Consider the following 18,701-nt stretch of genomic DNA (forward strand, 5'->3'; position numbering starts at 1 on the left):
TGGATTGGTACCTCCTAAAAATGACAATGTGACCGTTGATAACGGGGTAACTCCAGTAGAAGGGGGTGACGTCAAAGTGGGAGGTGACCTGTTAGTCCACAACACCATGGGTAGTGACACAGACCCCGTAGCTGACTGACACTATGAAAGTAAAAAGTGAGTTCAGTCAGGAGGGGCTAGACGAGGGGAGAGAGTCCACCTCTCGTCGTCGACGGCGCAAGGGCCACATAAAGGGCTACATATTCTCTTTATGAAAATAAAGAGAATATAGTACTGTGTGCCTTTGCTTCAAGTGTGGGTCCTCCTTTAGAGGTAGAAGAGGAGGTGACGTTGCCAGTAGCAACCTCCGGTACGGTACTGAGACTGACGGATCAGGATCTGACAGCCCTGAAAGAGAAGGTGGCCAGTCATGACCAAGAACTGGAGCCTATCAGGCAAAAGTGTCAGAGTGACGTGCAGCAGATAAGGGAAAACCTGGGGAACGTGTCCGCAGACCAGCTGAACCTGGAGTCTGAACAGCAGAAAATATACCAGGTTATGAGGAACTGGCAGCGAGACGTGGAGGGAAGCAACGCGGAAATTAACCATTGGAAGGAAATGTTCTACGCAATTAAGGAGGACCGCCGCAAAATCAAGGAAGAGGTTTTGCAGTTGAAGCTTGAGAAGGAGGCGTGGCAGGATGGTGTTTCTGGACGTGAACAAATCCTAGAACGACAGCGCAAACAGCTCCACCAGGAGATGTGTGACTCCAAGAAGGAGTGTGGTGAACGCAGTAGGGAACTGCAACAGAGTAAGAGAGATTATGAGGATCTCCTCAAGGTGAAGGAAAAACTAGAGGAGGATAAGGCGGGTGCAGAGCAAGTGCACCAAGTGGTTGAGACCACTCTGCAAGACACCCGTGAGGAGAATGATGGTCTCCGGGGAAAGACCCTAGATCTGGAAGCTCAGGTGAAGGAGCTACAGATGTCCTGTGATGCTCTCCAGAAGGCGGAGACATAACTTAAGGAAACAGTCAGCAAGATGGAAACTGAGCGAGAGAGGATGGAGGAGTCCATCGGAAAAACCACAGACCAGGGCCAGGAGTTGACCGCTGGTGATGGGAGGTATGAAGCAGATACCTCCTTGAGTTATATAGGATCTGAGGGTTCGGTCGATGTCGGAGCCGAGATAAAGCGGCTCAAGGAGTTGCTACAAACCCAGTGGACGCAAGAGAAGCGTGAGAGACTGGCTATTGAGAGCCGAGTGGGCGCATTGGAGACGGAGAGGTCTGAGAGAGCTCTGCTGCTGGAAGAGCAGTTGAAGCAGGAAGAGCTACAGAGACGGGCCGCTGAGAGGCGAGTGGCGGAGCTAGATGAAGAAGTTTCCGGGCTCAAAAGTCGCCTGACAAAGTATCACTCAGTGAACAAGGCCTTCTTGGAGAAGGAAAAGGGTGAACACGTTGCACTCACTCCCTTATACCATGAGAGGGTGGACTTGAGGAGAGCGAAGAGAGTGTTAACCACAGATAAATGAGATGGAAGTGGGCAAGACGAAAATTCGTGAATTTGTAGCTGTGAGTCAGCTCAGGAGAAGCATACAGGGTGAAGAAGCTGGAGGTCAGTTGTCCCTGAAACCTGAGCTGGTTGATCATCTGGAAACCACTGGTGAGACCGAAACGTCTCGGTACAAGTGCCTCGTAGATGTACCTGAGGATTTGAGGGAAGAATGCACCCGTGAGTCCATGCATGAGGAGTTTAAGAAGGCCGTGGGAGCCTGTAAGGTGTACTTGACCTCCGAAGCTAAACAGCTGGTGGTTCTGTCCATGACCGAAGTCACAGTGAAGAGGGTGGCGATCCTAAGTGACATGCACTGGCGATGTATTCACACGAAGCGGTTTCTCCGGTTGAAGACGGAACAAGCCGTTAGACAACTGGAGCTGATGAGGAAAGCTCACAGTATGTGTGAAGAGGTCATCCGGGTGCCTCATGTTCTGGTGAGAAAGCTCATTGGGAGAAGCGGTCGAGCCATGCAGGTGATGGTCAAGAAGTCTGGTGTGGTGAAAGTAAGCAGTCCACATGATCATCAGGACTGGATACCAGACGAAGATGGCATGGTGTCCTTCTCCGCTGTAGGAACAGAAGAAAGCCTAGAATATATACGCATGCTGATTGAGTACCGAGTGACCTAACTGCAGGAGGTAGAACAATTGAATCTCGCTAGACGGCGAGTAGATAGACAGCATCATCTGAGCAGCAGAAGATGGAAGCCGTCTAGAAATAGTGAGACCCGACAGAGAAAGGGCCCCCTAAATAACAGAACTGCTACAGCTGGAGTTAGGGACCTTTCAAGATGTCCTGAGAGTAGTGGGCATGGGTTTAGAGGTAGTGAGACCTCCAGTAACTCAGGTTTGAGCAGCCCATACAAACGACCCCATAGAGGACGGGACAATATGGAGTCGAACCGGACCTTAGATACAAGGGCATGTGAGTCACACCGCTGTATGACTGACCGCTGGGAGCGGGGGAGGTCTGACAAGATTATGACTGACCACTGGGAGCGGAGGAGACCTGACAAGGTTACGACTGACCGCTGGGAGCGGGGGAGACCTGACAAGGTTACGACCCGGAAAGGTGACCTGACGAAGTCAGTGACAGTGACAAATGGTAGGTCCCTAAGGAATGGGCTAATGTCGTTGACTAAGGTTCCAGGGACTGAGTAGCACAATTGTAAAGTACATGGTCTCTATGTGAGCTGGGGGTTATAATGTTATTGTGTATATTATGTGTTCAACCCCACAAGTTTGAACAGAGGGGGGGGATATGTAATGCAGCAGCTTGCTAGCATTACTGTAAATGGTCCAGGATGTGTTTTACCTGTCCATGTACCTTCCCCTTTAACTGACTGGTCACATTACTGTGACATCACACAGGTCCTGTATGCACAGTAAAGGTCTGTACACATGACTGGGACAGCACACAGGACCTATACACACAGCTGACTGATCACATGACTGTGACATCAGCAAGGTCCTGTCAGTATGTGGGTGTCTGTGCACAGGATATATAAACCCTGGTGATTTGAGACAGGTGTGTTCGGTGTGAGGCGTGAGGCCTGTGCTCCGTGTGTGTGGGACACCGTTTGTGAGAGGCCTAGTGAGGCCGAGTGAAGCCTGGCAGCCTGAAAGGCAAAGACTGGATCCTGTGCGGATGCTAGTGGCCTTGGAAGGCAGAGGCTTGAGGAAGAGTCCTGAAAGGCAGAGCCTGGATCCTGTGTGGATGTCAGTGGCCTTTGAGGGAACGACGGCTGGAGACCCCTACCTGGGAAGCCACAAAGCCACAGTGGTGGCGGATTAAATGGACAGCTGCAGCTAAACCCGGCAAAGGTAATACACTTTGTTACATGGACTGTGTTATGGTCATTGATAATTTATTACCTTGCCGTAGGCTGTAACCTGGAGCAAGTGGGCCTGTGTGCCACTTGGCTCATGAATATTGTAGATATGTGTGTCGGCGTGCCACGGAGTTGGACCCGGTGAACTGTGGCTTATGAAGTAATAAACTGCAGCTTTGTGAGAAAAACGTAAAGACATTGCACGTGTGCATTGATTGACGCAGCGAAGCGAGTAACCCCCATTATGATGACTAGCGCTGCCTTACACTGTATATGCACTGCAGTCTGCCACGTACACTGCCTGCCTGCTTAACTCCTGCTATCACCTTCACCACTGAAAATAAGCACCTGTATTAGTCCTCAGAAGGACTGTTAGTTCAAATGGATATATATATATATATATATATATTGTGGAATACCTATACTAACTATAAACAAGCAAATTTCTCCCTGACTCAGCAGCACCTCTTCCTACTCTGCCTGTTTTTGGGGTAGACTATGATGAGCATAGTGGCGCCGGGTCTTATATAGACCTGAATACGCTGTGCGACAAGTTAATCACTGTAATGCCACAACCAACATGGCCTACGGCATTACAGTGCGTGGCAGGTAATCCCTGCATGTTCATTGGCTCTCTAAAGAGCGCCAAACATGCAGGGAGGGGACCCGAGTTCCCGCCCGAGCAACCCGGAAATACTCGCCGAGCTTGTCGAGCACTGTGATGCTCGGACGAGTACCAAGCAGTGGTGAGCACGTTCGCTCATCACTATGTGGTACCTCTACACTCAAAAAGGAAAAAATTATAAGTAGGGTGACCCAGTCATCCATAGACTCTAGAAGGCAGGCCTCAATCAAATATTGAACATTAAAACCCTTAATGTGCAGGCCTCATTCACATATTGAGCATTAAAAAACTTTATTTGCTGCTATCATCTGGCGGTGTGGAAAAGTCGGGTCTAATCCAGGCTTTGTCCATTTTTATCAGAGTGAGCCTGTCAGCACTTTCTGTTGACAAGTGAAAGCGTGTGTCTGTTATGACCCACCCGGTGGTATTAAAAACCCGCTCAGACAAAACACTAGCAGCAGGGTAGCACAACACCTCCAAATCATAGAGGGACAGCTCATTTCAGGTGTCCAGCTTTGAGACCCAATAGCTGAAGGTCGTAGAGGAATTAAGGAGTATGTTTTGTCGGCCAGGTATTGCTTGATCATCTTTAAAAACTTTTCCCTTGTCAATAATACCCGGTGGTCATCAGGTCATAAACACTGGGAGGGTGTCATTAAATTAGCACAGGCCTTTGATAATGTACCCCTGCCTCTGCTGTACCTGGTGTGTGTTTCCATCTCATCCTGCCACTAGCATTGTCTGATGGGAATTTTTTCAACATATTTTCTACAATGGCCTTCTGGTATAGCACCATTTTAATAGACCTCTTCGCCTTAGGAAGGAGAGATGCAAGGTGGTGTGAGTCTAGCAGGGTGAACAACCAGTACTCTTTTTCAGCCAAGATGAACGTAATGCGAGGGTCACGGGAAAGGCAGTGGTACATAACGTCTGCCATATGTGCCACGGTCCATACAGCCAACACTTCCTTGTCTCCACCATGATGACTACTCTCCATCTCCTTCTCCTCATCTCTTCCTCCTCATTCCCCTCCTCAGCCCATCCATGTAGGAGAGACGGGACGAAGCTTTTGTGTGTAGCCTCTTTTGCGGCTCCTGTTCCTCTCAGCCAGCTCCTGTTCCTCCTCCTCTTCCACAACCTCCACTTCCTCATTGTTATCCAATCTGCGCTTAGCAGATGAGTTATGTGCGGAGGCTGCCCAGAATACTGATGAGTGTGTTGGAGCTGGTATTCGACAACTGGCCTGAGAAGCAGGATCGTTGCACTGATGATGGTGTCATTGTGGATCACCATCTTTGTGGAGTCCTGAAAGTCTTGGAGAGACGCACAAATGTCAGAAATCCGTGCCCACTCTTCAGTTGTTATGTGTGGAGGCTGACCAGAATCCCGATGGGCATGTTATATGTGGTGTTCCACAACTGGCCTCTGCTTCCCACAAAGTCAGAATCTGCAGTGTGGAGTTTCAGCTTATGGTCACATCGCACACCAGTCAATGAGCTGGCACTTGCATGTGCTGCTGCAGCATTGCCAGAGCAGCGACTGTTATGATCTGCAACATAGGCTAAGGAAAGATGGGGAGAGCTGTCCCTACAGTAAGACTAAGCTGAGCCCCTACGTTGTAGCGGGCTACCTGTTCCTTGTGAACAGACCCGCCTTCGTCCTCGGCTAGTCTGTACGGAGACCTATAGAGAAAGGGAGAGGTCCCTAAAGGAACTAAGGACTGGGACAAAAATGGGACACCTCCTAACAGAAGTTGTTGCAGAGCAAAATATAAACTGACAAAAAGTACTAGAGGTCCCAGAGGACCAAGCAAACTAGAGATAGATAGGCACAAAAGCACCTGGTTAGAGAGACAGTCAAAACAACACTGAAGTCCAGCAAAGCCAGAAGGGCGGAGCTGGAATATATAGGAAGATGGTCACGTGACCGCAAAACACAAGATAGAAACAAAAACGAACAGGAGGGTTCTAACAGCGACAGCTGTAGCTGACTTGCGGAAATGGATGCTGACACAGTGTACCTTGACCAAAATCTCTGGCAAATCGAGGTGGGTTTTCAGAAACCACTGAACTACCAAGTTGAGCACGGGGCCAAGCCATGGTTCGTGTGTGAGGGTCATGGTTCTGTTGCCGGATATCCCGAGACCAGGGCCTCCCTCCCTGTCCCTAATGCTAGGGATGCCCTAGCTGGCCCTGTTCCGCGGATTACTTCTGAGGATGAAGACGCCAGGGCCACGTACCTTGTTTGAGCTCCTGAATCCGCCCTCAGTCTGTTCCCTCCCCCCTTACCCAGGGAAGAGGGGAGTAGTTGTGTATGACAGTACACAAACCTGACTAACAAGGTAATACAAACAGAGATAAAGGAAAATACCAAACATAAAAATATATGCACACAAACAACAGAGGTTAACACTGGGGAGTGGAGGATGGGGAAAAACCAAAGTAGGAAAAGAAGAGGATTAACACACATCCAAAACTACACAACAGTCTTAGCTAAATCCACCTAACATTCAAATATTTTTAAAGTGTAGTTGCTGTACTCCTACACTCAAAGGCTTTGCACAAAAAATTATAAGAAGGGTCATCCATACACCCTTGAAGGCTACAACTGGAGGGCCTATTGCAAATAGTGAATATTTAAAACACTTTATGTGCTGATGTCATCTGGTGGTGTGGAAAAGTGGGGGCTAATTCAGGCTTTGTTCATTTTGATGAGAGTGAGCCTGTCAGCATTCTCTGTTGCCTGGCGAAAGCGCCTATCTGTTATGACCTCCCAGTGGCACTGAAAACCGGCTCAGACAAGACGCTAGCAGAAGGACAGCACAACACCTCCAAGGCATACAGGGACAGCTCATGTCAGGTGTCCAAGTTTGAGACCAATAGTTTAAAGTCACAGAGTAATTAGGGAATACGCAGGTTTTGTCAGCCAGGTATTGCTTGACCAACTTTAAATTTTTTTCCTTCCTTGTAAAAAAATACCCAGCCATCAGGTGTCTTGGACGATGAGATGATGATTTGAAATTCTCCCAGATCTTTGTCAGTGTACTCCTGCCTCTGCTGTGTGTCTCCCTCGCCTCTCCTCCTTGGTTAGGCAAGGAGGTTTGCCCCCTGCTGCTAGCATTGTTTGATGGGAATTTTTTCAACATATTTTCTACAATGGCCTTCTGGAGTAGTACCATTTTAGAAGACCTCACCGCCTCAGGAATAAGAGATGTTCTCCTTGTAGCGTGGGTCTAGCAGGGTGAACAACCTGTACCCTTTATTGGCTAAGATGAATGTAACGCAAGGGTCTCGGGAAAGGCAGTGGTACATAAAGTCGGCCTTATGTGCCAAGCTCACTACAGCCAACACTTCCCTGTCTCCACCATGATGATGACTCTCCATCTCCTCCTCCTCCCTCTCTTCTTCCTCATTCCCATCTGCAGCCCATCCATGTAGGAGAGACAAGACAAGGCTGTGTGAGTACTAGCCTCTGTCGCGCTTTTCACCAGCTCCTGTTCCTCTTCTTCTTCAGCCTCCATCTCCTCATTGTTACCCAATCTGTGCTGAGCAGATGAGATGAAGCTGGGCTGGGTATATCTCCCTGTCTCATGTCTTTCTCCATTTCCACCTGGTCCTCATGCATAGCTTCATATTTAATTGTGAGTAGTGACTGTTTAAGAAGACACAGAAGCGAAATCGTTGTGCTGACTATGGCGTCATCACCACTCACCATCTTTGTGTACTCCTCAAAGTTTTGGAAAACCACAAAAATGTCAGACACCCATGCCCACTTTTCAGTTGTTATGTGTGGAGGCTGACTAGAATGCCTACGAGTGTGTTGGAGCAAGTAGTCAAAAAGTGGCCTCTGCTGCTCACAAAGCATTGCCATGTGCAGTGTGGAGTTCCAGCTGCCAGAGCGGCGGCAGCTATAGCTGACTTGTGGAACTGGGCGCTGATGCGCCGTACTTTGACCAGAAGCTCTGGCAAATCTGGGTAGGTTTTCAGAAAACGTTGAACTACCAAGTTGAGCACATATGCCAAGCATTGCACGTGTGTGAGCTTGCCAAGCTTCACAGCCGCCACCAGGTTATGGCCATTATCATGCACGACCATGCCTAGTTGGAGGTTCAGCGGCATTTCTTTAAGTATCTCTACCGCGATGTGTGGTTTGTATCCTAGATAAATTACCTTCAGCAGAGCCTGTTGCCACTTCACTGAGGCAGTGCTGCAGAGTTTCCAGCTTTTGGTTGATGTGGATAACATACTCTGAGATAACATATCGGAGATGGAGAATGTGGAGTACCAGGAGGGGGTGCAGGAACTGATGTAGGAGGTGGAGGAAATAAAAGCAATCCTCGGCGTCAGGAGCACATGTGCTGTGCCAGGATGAGACTCCGCCCCAGACTTCACAATGTTCACCCAGTGTGCCATAAAGGAAATGGACAGGGGATGTCCAAATGGACCAAATGTGGACCCAGGCATTCGGCCCACCGAGTCATGTGCTTAAATGACATGTGCCTGATCATGCTGGTGGTGGTTAGGCTCTTAGTGGTCAAGCCTCTGCTGATCTTGGCATGGCACAGTTTGCAAATGACAACTTTTTTTGTGTCAACTCTAAAAAAGTCCCAGATTGGAGAACACCTAACTCCTTGATGGAGAAATTTACGATTGTCGGTGCTCTGCGGAACAGTTGCCCACTTTCTCCCTCTGGTTACCCCACTGACTCTTCATGTCTGTTTCAGTGCTGCTGATCCCTCCCCCTCAGCACTTCTGCCAGCTTCCCAGGTTGGATTGGTGACTTCGTCATCAACCACCTCGTCTTCCACGGACGCACCCTGGTCTTCCTGACTTGGTGACTTAAAAACAACCTGATTTATCGGCAACTGTTTGTCATCATCATCTTCCTCCTTAGACAAAATTTGCCGTTCCCCACCATCATCTTCTTGTGGCAGTGGCTGCTCTAAGTTTTGTGCATCACTCAACAGCATGTCTTCCTGTCCCTCTTGGAGCATGCAGGTTGAGAGGCCACAATCAAGAAATGATGTTGTAAAGAGCTCCTCGGAGTGTCCTAGAGTGAGATCAGTAGTTTCCTGAAACTCAACATGGTGGTAGGAAGGAGAATCAGGGTGAGGATTAAGTGATCCAGACAGTTGGCTGGTGAGACTGGACCGTGTGGAAGACTGGGTGGTGCAAGCATGCTGGAAGCATTATCTGCTGTCCATCCGATCACTGTTCGCACTGCTCTGGCTTCAGAAGTGGTGTACTGTGCCGGCAAAGTGGGACAGGAAGCTATGTGTCATGGATGGGCGTGTTTCTTGTGCTCCAGCAACAAGCATAGTCGCACCTGCCCCACGTCCTCGGCAATGTTTCAACCATTTTTTGGAGTGTTATATAACACCAATATGTACCACAGAGCACGTAATACTCAATGGATGAGTAATTGAATCCAGAGAAAAGTTTCAATGCTTCTTTGGAATGTTATATACCACTGAAATGTACCACAGAGCTTGTAATACTCTCTGGGTAAGTAATGGAATATAGAAAAAAAAATTCAACCCTTTTTGGGAGAGTTATATAACACCGAAATGTACCACAAAGTATGTGATACTCTATGGGTAAGTAATTGAATTCAGAAAAATGTTTCAAAGCTTTTTTGGAATGTTATACAGGTATAACACCGAAATGTACAGCAAAACACGTAAACTCTATGGGTGAGTAATTGAATCCAAAAAAAATGTTTCAACTCTTTTTTGGAGTGTTATCTAACACCGAAATATACCGCAAAGCACGTAATACTCTGTATGTGGATAATTGAATCCAGAAAAATATTTCAATGCTTTTTTGGAGAGTCAGATAACACTGAAATGTAACACAAAGCACATAATACTCTGTGGATGACAATATAGTAAATTTTTTCACCACCCAAAAAAAATGTGGTCAACTGCCGCAGGTATATATTTAACAATGGACTGCAAAGCCCTAATCCCTGCCTAGAGGCTGTATTCTGCCACTCTCCCTTCTCCTCCAACTCTCTCCTTCCCTGGGCTAAATGCAGAATTTATCTGATACTAACAGCAAAGCCCAAAATTAGCCCTTACAAGGACTGTTGATGGTTCAGCTTCTCAACAGCAGTATCAACACTACTGGATTCTGATTCGTTAAACTGTGCACACACAGGCCTGGACAAGCACTCTCTCCCTTCAATAAGATCTGTTCCTGAGCTGTGCAATGGCGTCAGTGTGCCGAGCGTGGCGGCGTCTGCCTTTTTATAATCCCTGATGATGTTATGCGGCCAGCCAATCACAGTAATGCCACTACCAAGATGGCTATGGCATTACCGTGATTGGCAGGCAATCCCTGCATGCTTATTAACTGTGTAACATGTGAGGCGGAAATTCAAATTTGAAATCGAACCCCGGCTAATGGTCACACCCAGATACTCGAGTGACATCCGAGTATCACTGAGCACATTCGCTCATCACTAAATTGAAACAATTTGACATTTGCCTAATTTGCAAAAATTGCATCAGTCATAGAGTTTGCTCACATGAAGTCAGGCAGTGGCAGCAGCAAAAGCAACACGGTATATAAATATGACATGGCAGGCAAGGAGATGACTGGCATAACAACCTACAATGAATCTCCACTGTTCAAATAAAGAGGTACGGTCTCTGAGCACACAATATATAAGACCGAAAGAAGTTTTTGTAATGGGAAAAATCACATGAATTAAGGTAGAAATGGTAAACCAAATAGAAGAAAAAAAAGACATAAGGGCCACCAATAATAAACAATATAATATATAAAGTTTATTAAATAATTACAATAAACACATAGAGGTAGGGACAAGTCTGATAAAAAAAAAACATATATCAGGATAGTAATGGATGAGTGGAAATTTAAATTTTCATTTTATACATTTTAAGACTATTTGTTTATAACCCTCCAGCTGCCATTATAAAACTTTGTTACTTGCTAATTGCCGATTCATATTCTCATTATCTATACTTTATTGCAATTATATATATGTATGTATGTATGTATATATAAATATATATACACACTACCGTTCAAAAGTTTGGGGTCACCCAGACAATTTTGTGTTTTCCATGAAAACTCATACTTTTATTTATCAAATGAGTTGCAAAATGATTAGAAAATATAGTCCAGACATTGACAAGGTTAGAAATAATGATTTTTATTAGAAAGAATAATTTTCTCCTTCAAACTTTGCTTTCGTCAAAGAATGCTCCCTTTGCAGCAATTACAGCATTGCAGACCTTTGGCATTTTAGCTGTTAAATCTTGAAAAATTTCACCCCATGCTTCCTGAAGCCCCTCCCACAAGTTGGATTGGCTTGATGGACACTTTTTGCGTACCATACAGTCAAGCTGCTCCCACAACAACTCAATGACGTTGAGATCTGATGACTGCGCTGGCCACTCCATTACAGATAGAATACCAGCTGCCTGCTTCTTCTTTAAATAGTTCATGCATAATTTGGAGGTGTGCTTTGGGTCAATGTCCTGTTGTAGGATGAAATTGGCTCCAATCAAGCGCTGTCCACAGGGTATGGCATGGCGTTGCAAAATGGAGTGATAGCCTTCCTTATGCAAAATCCCATTTACCTTGTACAAATCTCCCACTTTACCAGCACCAAAGCAACCTCAGACCATCACATTACCTCCACCATGCTTGACAGGTGGCGTCAGGCACTCTTCCAGCATCTTTTCAGTTGTTCTGCTTCTCACAAATGTTCTTCTATGTGATCCAAACACCTCAAACTTTGATTCGTTTGTCCATAAAACTTTTTTCCAATCTTCCTCTGTCCAATATCTGTGTTCTTTTGCCCATATTAATCTTTTCCTTTTATTAGCTAGTCTCAGATATGGCTTTTTCTTTGCCACTTTGCCTTGAAGGCCAGCATCCCTGAGTTGCCTCTTCACTGTAGACGTTGACACTGGCATTTTGCGTGTACTATTTAATGAAGCTGCCAGTTGAGGAGCTGTGAGGCATCGATTTCTCAAACTAGAGACTCTAATGTACTTGTCTTGTTGCTCGGTTGTGCAGCGGGGCATCCCACTTCTCTTTCTACTCTGGTTAGAGCCTGTTTGTGCTCTCCTCTGAAGGGAGTAGTACACACTGTTGTAGGAAATCTTCAGTTTCTTGGCAATTTCTCACATGGAATAGCTGTCACACTAATACTGCGTACAGGAGGTCAGGGGCCTAAGCTGACCCTAAGCTGGGGCCCTGACTAATCCCTCTACCTGGAGGTACTGTTAAAGGTACAGAGGTCCAGGCCGCCAGCATAACCCCTACCTCCTGAGGATCCCTGCACCTCAGTAATCTAGTCCTGAGAAGGACCCCGATAACAACAATAGGGGACAGGAAATAATATGCCAACAAACAGTACTTAGACGAACGAGACAGTACAAGGGTCAAACCAAAAAACCACCTTGCATACAAAAACTACTCCACAACTACAGAGGGAACACCAACGGGAAAGGAGATAAATGATAAAGCGAGGAAGGGAAAAACCACACCAAATACACTTAGCTCAGAACTCCAAAATACCACGATCTGCTCTGTTTGTCTGCATGAAATGCTTTCACCGACACTTCCCTAACAGACCGGCAGGCATTTGAAGGAGTCCCACTACTGCAGCATTGATTGCAGCTGGGCAAGGCTGGACCTCGTCTAGCACAGAGAGAGAGAGTTAACTCCCTCACTGCCGAAAAACACAAAACACCAAAAACTCAGCTGCGAGAAGTCAGGCTGTGTAATCGTGACGATCTTCGTGGCGACACACCCGTGACAGTACCCCCCCTTCTAAGAGGGTCCTCCGGACCCTCAGGGCCAGGTTTATCCGAGTGAGTCGTGTGGAAGGCCCGAACTAATCGGTCTGCGTTAATATCCGACGCAGGAACCCACATCCTCTCCTCAGGATCATACCCCTTCCAATGAACCAGGTACTGAAGGGACCGGCGATTAAAGCGTGAATCGATGACCTTCGATACCTGGAACTCCAAGTTACCATTGACCACAACTGGAAGGGGAGGTAAAGGTGACGGTATCACCGGCGCCACATACCTATTAAGCAACGATCTGTGGAACACGTTGTGAATTTTAAACGTAGGGGGGAGGTCAAGACGGAATGCCACCGGATTAATAATAGAACTGATTCTGTACGGCCCGATGAACCTGGGACCCAGTTTCCAGGAGGGAACCTTAAGTTTTATATTCCTGGTAGACAACCATAACCGATCGTTCACACTTAGGTCCGGACCAGACACTCTCCTCCTATCAGCCATACGTTTGTATCGGTTCCCCATAGTATTCAGATTCTTCAGCACCCCACTCCATACTGAAGCGAGTGATGACGAAAATCGTTCCTCCTCAGGAACCCCCGAAGAGCTCCCTCTACTGAAAGTACAACACTGGGGGTGAAAACCATATGCCCCAAAAAATGGGGACTTACCAGTGGATTCGCTCCGCCTATTATTAAGAGCAAACTCCACCAGAGGTAAGAAAGAAGCCCAGTCCTCCTGGTTCTCTGACACAAAACACCAGAGATATGTCTCCAAGCTCTGGTTCATACGTTCCATCTGACCATTGGTCTGAGGATGAAAAGCCGATGGGAACGATAAATGCATCCCCCGCCGTGTACAAAATGCCTTCCAGAATTTGGACACAAACTGAGACCCCCGATCTGACACCACATCGGAGGGTACCCCGTGAAGCCTCACAATCTCCCCAATGAACACCTGCGCAAGAGTTTTAGCATTAGGAAGAGCAGGAAGAGCGATAAAATGTGCCATCTTGCTGAACCTGTCCACTACAACGAGTATGACCGTTTTACCCGAAGACGGCGGGAGGTCCGTAATAAAGTCCATAGACAGATGAGTCCAAGGACGCTCCGGGATCTTCAAAGGTAAGAGGGCCCCAGACTGACGGGTATGTGAGGTCTTAGAGTGCGCACAAACCCCACAGGACGCTACAAAAGTTACCACCTCCCTATGTAAGTTAGGCCACCAAAACCGACGCGAGAGGAGATCCACCATTGCTTTACTCCCCGGGTGTCCTGCAAAAACTGAGTTATGGTGTGCCTCGATCACCTTTTGTCGCAACTGATCTGGAACAAACAGTCTCCCTGGAGGTCCAACAGGGGCGTCCCCCTGAGCCTCCAATACCTCCTCCTCCAGCTCAGAGCATACTGCCAAAACCACCACCCCCTCCTGAAGGATAGGAACCGGGTCGTCCGTATTCCCGGCCCCAGGGAAACTACGAGATAAGGCATCCGCCTTTACATTTTTTGACCCAGGACGATATGTAACGACAAAATTAAACCTGGTAAAAAACAATGACCACCTAGCTTGTCTGGGATTCAGACGTTTAGCGGACTCCAGATATAGCAGGTTCTTGTGATCGGTGATGAAGGTGACCGGATGGACTGCCCCCTCTAAAAAATGGCGCCACTCCTCAAAAGCTAACTTAATGGCCAAGAGTTCCCTATTGCCGACATCGGAATTAATCTCAGCGGAAGACAATTTTTTAGATAAAAAGGCGCACGGATGCCACTTACCAGGGGACGAACCTTGTGACAATACAGCTCCCACCCCTACCTCGGAAGCGTCTACCTCTACAATGAATGGCTGTGACGCATCAGGTTGAATGAGTATGGGTGCCGATGCAAAACATTTTTTCAAGGAGGAGAAAGCTTGACAAGCCTTGTCAGACCACCTAGAAAAATCCGTCCCCTTTTTTGTCATGTCTGTGAGAGGTTTAACCATGGACGAGAAATTACGAATGAACTTCCGGTAATAATTAGCAAACCCCAGGAAACGTTGTAGTGCCTTAAGATTCTCTGGCAGATCCCACTCAAGAACTGCCCGCACTTTCCCAGGGTCTATACGAAAACCGGACGCTGAAACCAGGAAGCCTAAAAACTGGAGTTCCTGTACGGCGAACACACACTTTTCCCATTTGGCATACAGTTTATTATCCCGCAAGATCTGTAACACCTGCCTAACGTGCTCCTGATGAGACACCAGATCCGGCGAGTAAATTAAGATATCATCCAGATATATGACAACAAACTGTCCCACCAGGCGGCGAAAAATGTCATTAACAAAGTGTTGGAACACCGCCGGGGCATTAGTCAGACCGAATGGCATGACAAGGTTCTGATAATGCCCCTCCGGAGTGTTAAACGCCGTCTTCCACTCATCCCCCTCCCTCATCCTAATCAGATTGTACGCCCCCCTGAGATCCAACTTAGAGAACCATTTGGCGCCCACGATCTGATTAAAGAGATCGGGAATAAGTGGGAGCGGATACGGATCTCGGACCGTTATCCGATTAAGTTCACGGAAATCCAGGCAAGGGCGTAGGCCTCCATCTTTCTTCTTCACAAAGAAGAACCCCGCGGCCACCGGTGAAGATGAAGGTCTAATATGCCCCTTAGCCAGACTTTCAGAAATATAATCCTTCATGGCCTGCCTCTCAGGACCAGAAAGGTTATACAACCTAGCTTTAGGTAACTTGGCCTCAGGGAGCAGTTTTACAGAACAGTCATACTCGCGATGAGGAGGTAGTTCCTGACACCCTTTCTCCGAGAATACATCCTCAAAGTCCGCCAGAAATGGAGGTAAGACCCTAGGAGTAACCGCACCGATGACCGTATTCATGCAGTTTTTATTACAGAATTTACTCCATTGGCTTATCTCTCTAGATTGCCAATTAATAACCGGGTTATGCTTAGTTAACCAAGGAAGGCCCAACACTATAGGAGTGGGAAGACCCTCCAACACGTAGCAAGACAACAGCTCTTTATGTATCGCCCCCACTTGAAGTTTTACGTTATGCACAGCTTGCAAAAAACTTCCCTGACCGAGGGGCCTGGCATCGATCGAGAATATGGGGATGGGTTTAGCCAACTCACTCAATCGCATACCTTGAACCCGGGCAAACCGAGCGTCCACCAGATTAGCCCTGGCCCCACTATCCAGAAGAACAGATATCCTCTCAGTTCTCGTACCCACCACCACCTCCGCCGGTACGAGAAACTGAGATGAACCTAGGGACGAAATACCTACTCCCAGATTGCCGTCCACCACACAACCTGGGATCAACAGTTTTCCGACGACTCTTCACTCTGCAAGGGACGGGATGGACAGCCCCCAATAAAATGTCCCTTTCTCCCGCAGAAGAAACACCTTCCTGTCTTATGGCGCACCACCGGTCCCCTCCCCCGAAATGATGTCCCTCCTAATTGCATAGGCTCCTCTGGACTGACCAGGGGACCCTCCATATAAGGAACCCTTGTAGAAGGTGGAGTCATCACAGGGGGCGGAGTTGCCCCGCACCTCTCCCGAAGCTGTCTGTCAATGCGAATAGCAAGGGCCATAGCGGCTTCCAGTGACGCGGGAGGGTCATACTGAGCCAACACATCCTTTAATTTGTCGGATAAACCTTGACAAAACTGGCTCCTAAGAGCCGGGTCATTCCACTGGGTGTCCGTGGCCCACCTACGGAACTCCGAACAGAATTCCTCCGCCGGACGATCTCCCTGCTGGATCCTACGTAACTTAGATTCAGCAAGGGAGATCCGATCCGGGTCATCATATACGAGACCCAGAGCTGCAAAAAACCTATCCACTGACTGGAGAGCCGGGGAGCCTGGGGGAAGAGAGAACGCCCAAGATTGTGGGTCCCCTTGTAGGAGCGAGATGACAATTCCCACCCTTTGTTCTTCACTCCCCGACAACCGAGGCCGCAGCCGAAAGTACAACTTGCATGCCTCCCGGAAAACAAAAAACTTGTCCCGCCCCCCAGTGAACCTGTCAGGGAGAGCTACTTTAGGTTCTGGTCCGGCTTGCTCCTGGGGATACAAAACCTTGGACCTAACGTCCGCCAGCTCCATGGACAAACTCTGCAACTGCCGAGCTAGACTGGCTACTGGATCCATGGTAGCTGGAGAGAATCTTAGTGGGTCGGTGAAAATGTCACACTAATACTGCGTACAGGAGGTCAGGGGCCTAAGCTGACCCTAAGCTGGGGCCCTGACTAATCCCTCTACCTGGAGGTACTGTTAAAGGTACAGAGGTCCAGGCCACCAGTGTAACCCCTACCTCCTGAGGATCCCTGCACCTCAGTAATCTAGTCCTGAGAAGGACCCCGATAACAACAATAGGGGACAGGAAATAATATGCCAACAAACAGTACTTAGACGAACGAGACAGTACAAGGGTCAAACCAAAAAACCACCTTGCATACAAAAACTACTCCACAACTACAGAGGGAACACCAACGGGAAAGGAGATAAATGATAAAGCGAGGAAGGGAAAAACCACACCAAATACACTTAGCTCAGAACTCCAAAATACCACGATCTGCTCTGTTTGTCTGTATGAAATGCTTTCACCGACACTTCCCTAACAGACCGGCAGGCATTTGAAGGAGTCCCACTACTGCAGCATTGATTGCAGCTGGGAGAGGCTGGACCTCGTCTAGCACAGAGAGAGAGTGTTAACTCCCTCACTGCTGAAAAACACAAAACACCAAAAACTCAGCTGCGAGAAGTCAGGCTGTGTAATCGTGACGATCTTCGTGGCGACACACCCGTGACAATAGCCTTCATTTCTAAGAACAAGCATAGACTGTCGAGTTTCACATGAAAGTTCTCTTTTTTAGGCCATTTTGAGAGTTTCATAGAACAAATAAATGTAATGCTCCAGATTCTCAACTATCTCAAAGAAAGGTCAATTTTATAGCTTCTCAAATCAGCCAAACCGTTTTCAGCTGGGCTAACATACTTGTGCAAGGGTTTTCTAGGGTTTTCGAAACATCCATTAGCCTTCTTACACAGTTAGCAAACACAATGTACCATTAAAACACTGGAGTGATGGTTGTTAGAAATGGGCCTATATACACCTATGTAGATATTGCTATAAAAACAAGACGTTTGCAGCTAAAATAGTCATTTACCACATTAACAATATATAGAGTGTATTTCTGATTCATTTAATGTTAGCTTCATTGAAAAAAAATGTGCTTTTCTTTCAAAAATATTGAAATTTCTAAATGACCTCAAACTTTTGAACGGTAGTGTATGTACAGTGATGTGAAAAAGTGTTTGCCCTTTCCTGATTTTTTATTCTTTTGCATGTTTGTCACACTTATGGTAATTGTTTCAGATCACAAAACAAGTGTAAATATTAGACAAACATAACACAAATAAACACAAATTTCAGCTTTTAAATGAAGGTCTTTATTATTAATGGATAATGGAAAAAGAAATCCAAACCTCTGTGTAAAAAAGTGATCGCCCCCTATACCTAATAACTGGTGGGGCCACCCTTAGCAGCAACAACTGCAATCAAGCAATTGCGATAACTGGCAATGAGTCTTTTACAATGCTCTGGAGGAATTTTGGCCTACTCATCTTTGCAAAATTGTTGTAATTTAGCCTCATTGGAGGGTTTACGATCATGAACTGCCTTTTTAAGGGTAGCATGGTGGCTCAGTGGTTAGCACTGTAGCCTTGCAGCGCTGGGGTCCTGGGTTCAAATCCCACCAAGGACAACATCTGCAAGGAGTTTGTATGTTCTCCCTGTGTTTGTGTGGGTTTCCTCCTGGTACTCTGGTTTCCTCTCACACTCCAAAGACATACTGATAGGGAATCTAAATTGTGAGCCCCATAGGGGACAGTGCCCATAATGTCTATA

Source organism: Phyllobates terribilis, unplaced genomic scaffold (assembly GCF_046119375.1).
Source record: "Phyllobates terribilis strain yellow unplaced genomic scaffold, ASM4611937v1 Scaffold_1__5_contigs__length_1240528914, whole genome shotgun sequence".
Classification (NCBI taxonomy): Eukaryota; Metazoa; Chordata; class Amphibia; order Anura; family Dendrobatidae; genus Phyllobates; species Phyllobates terribilis.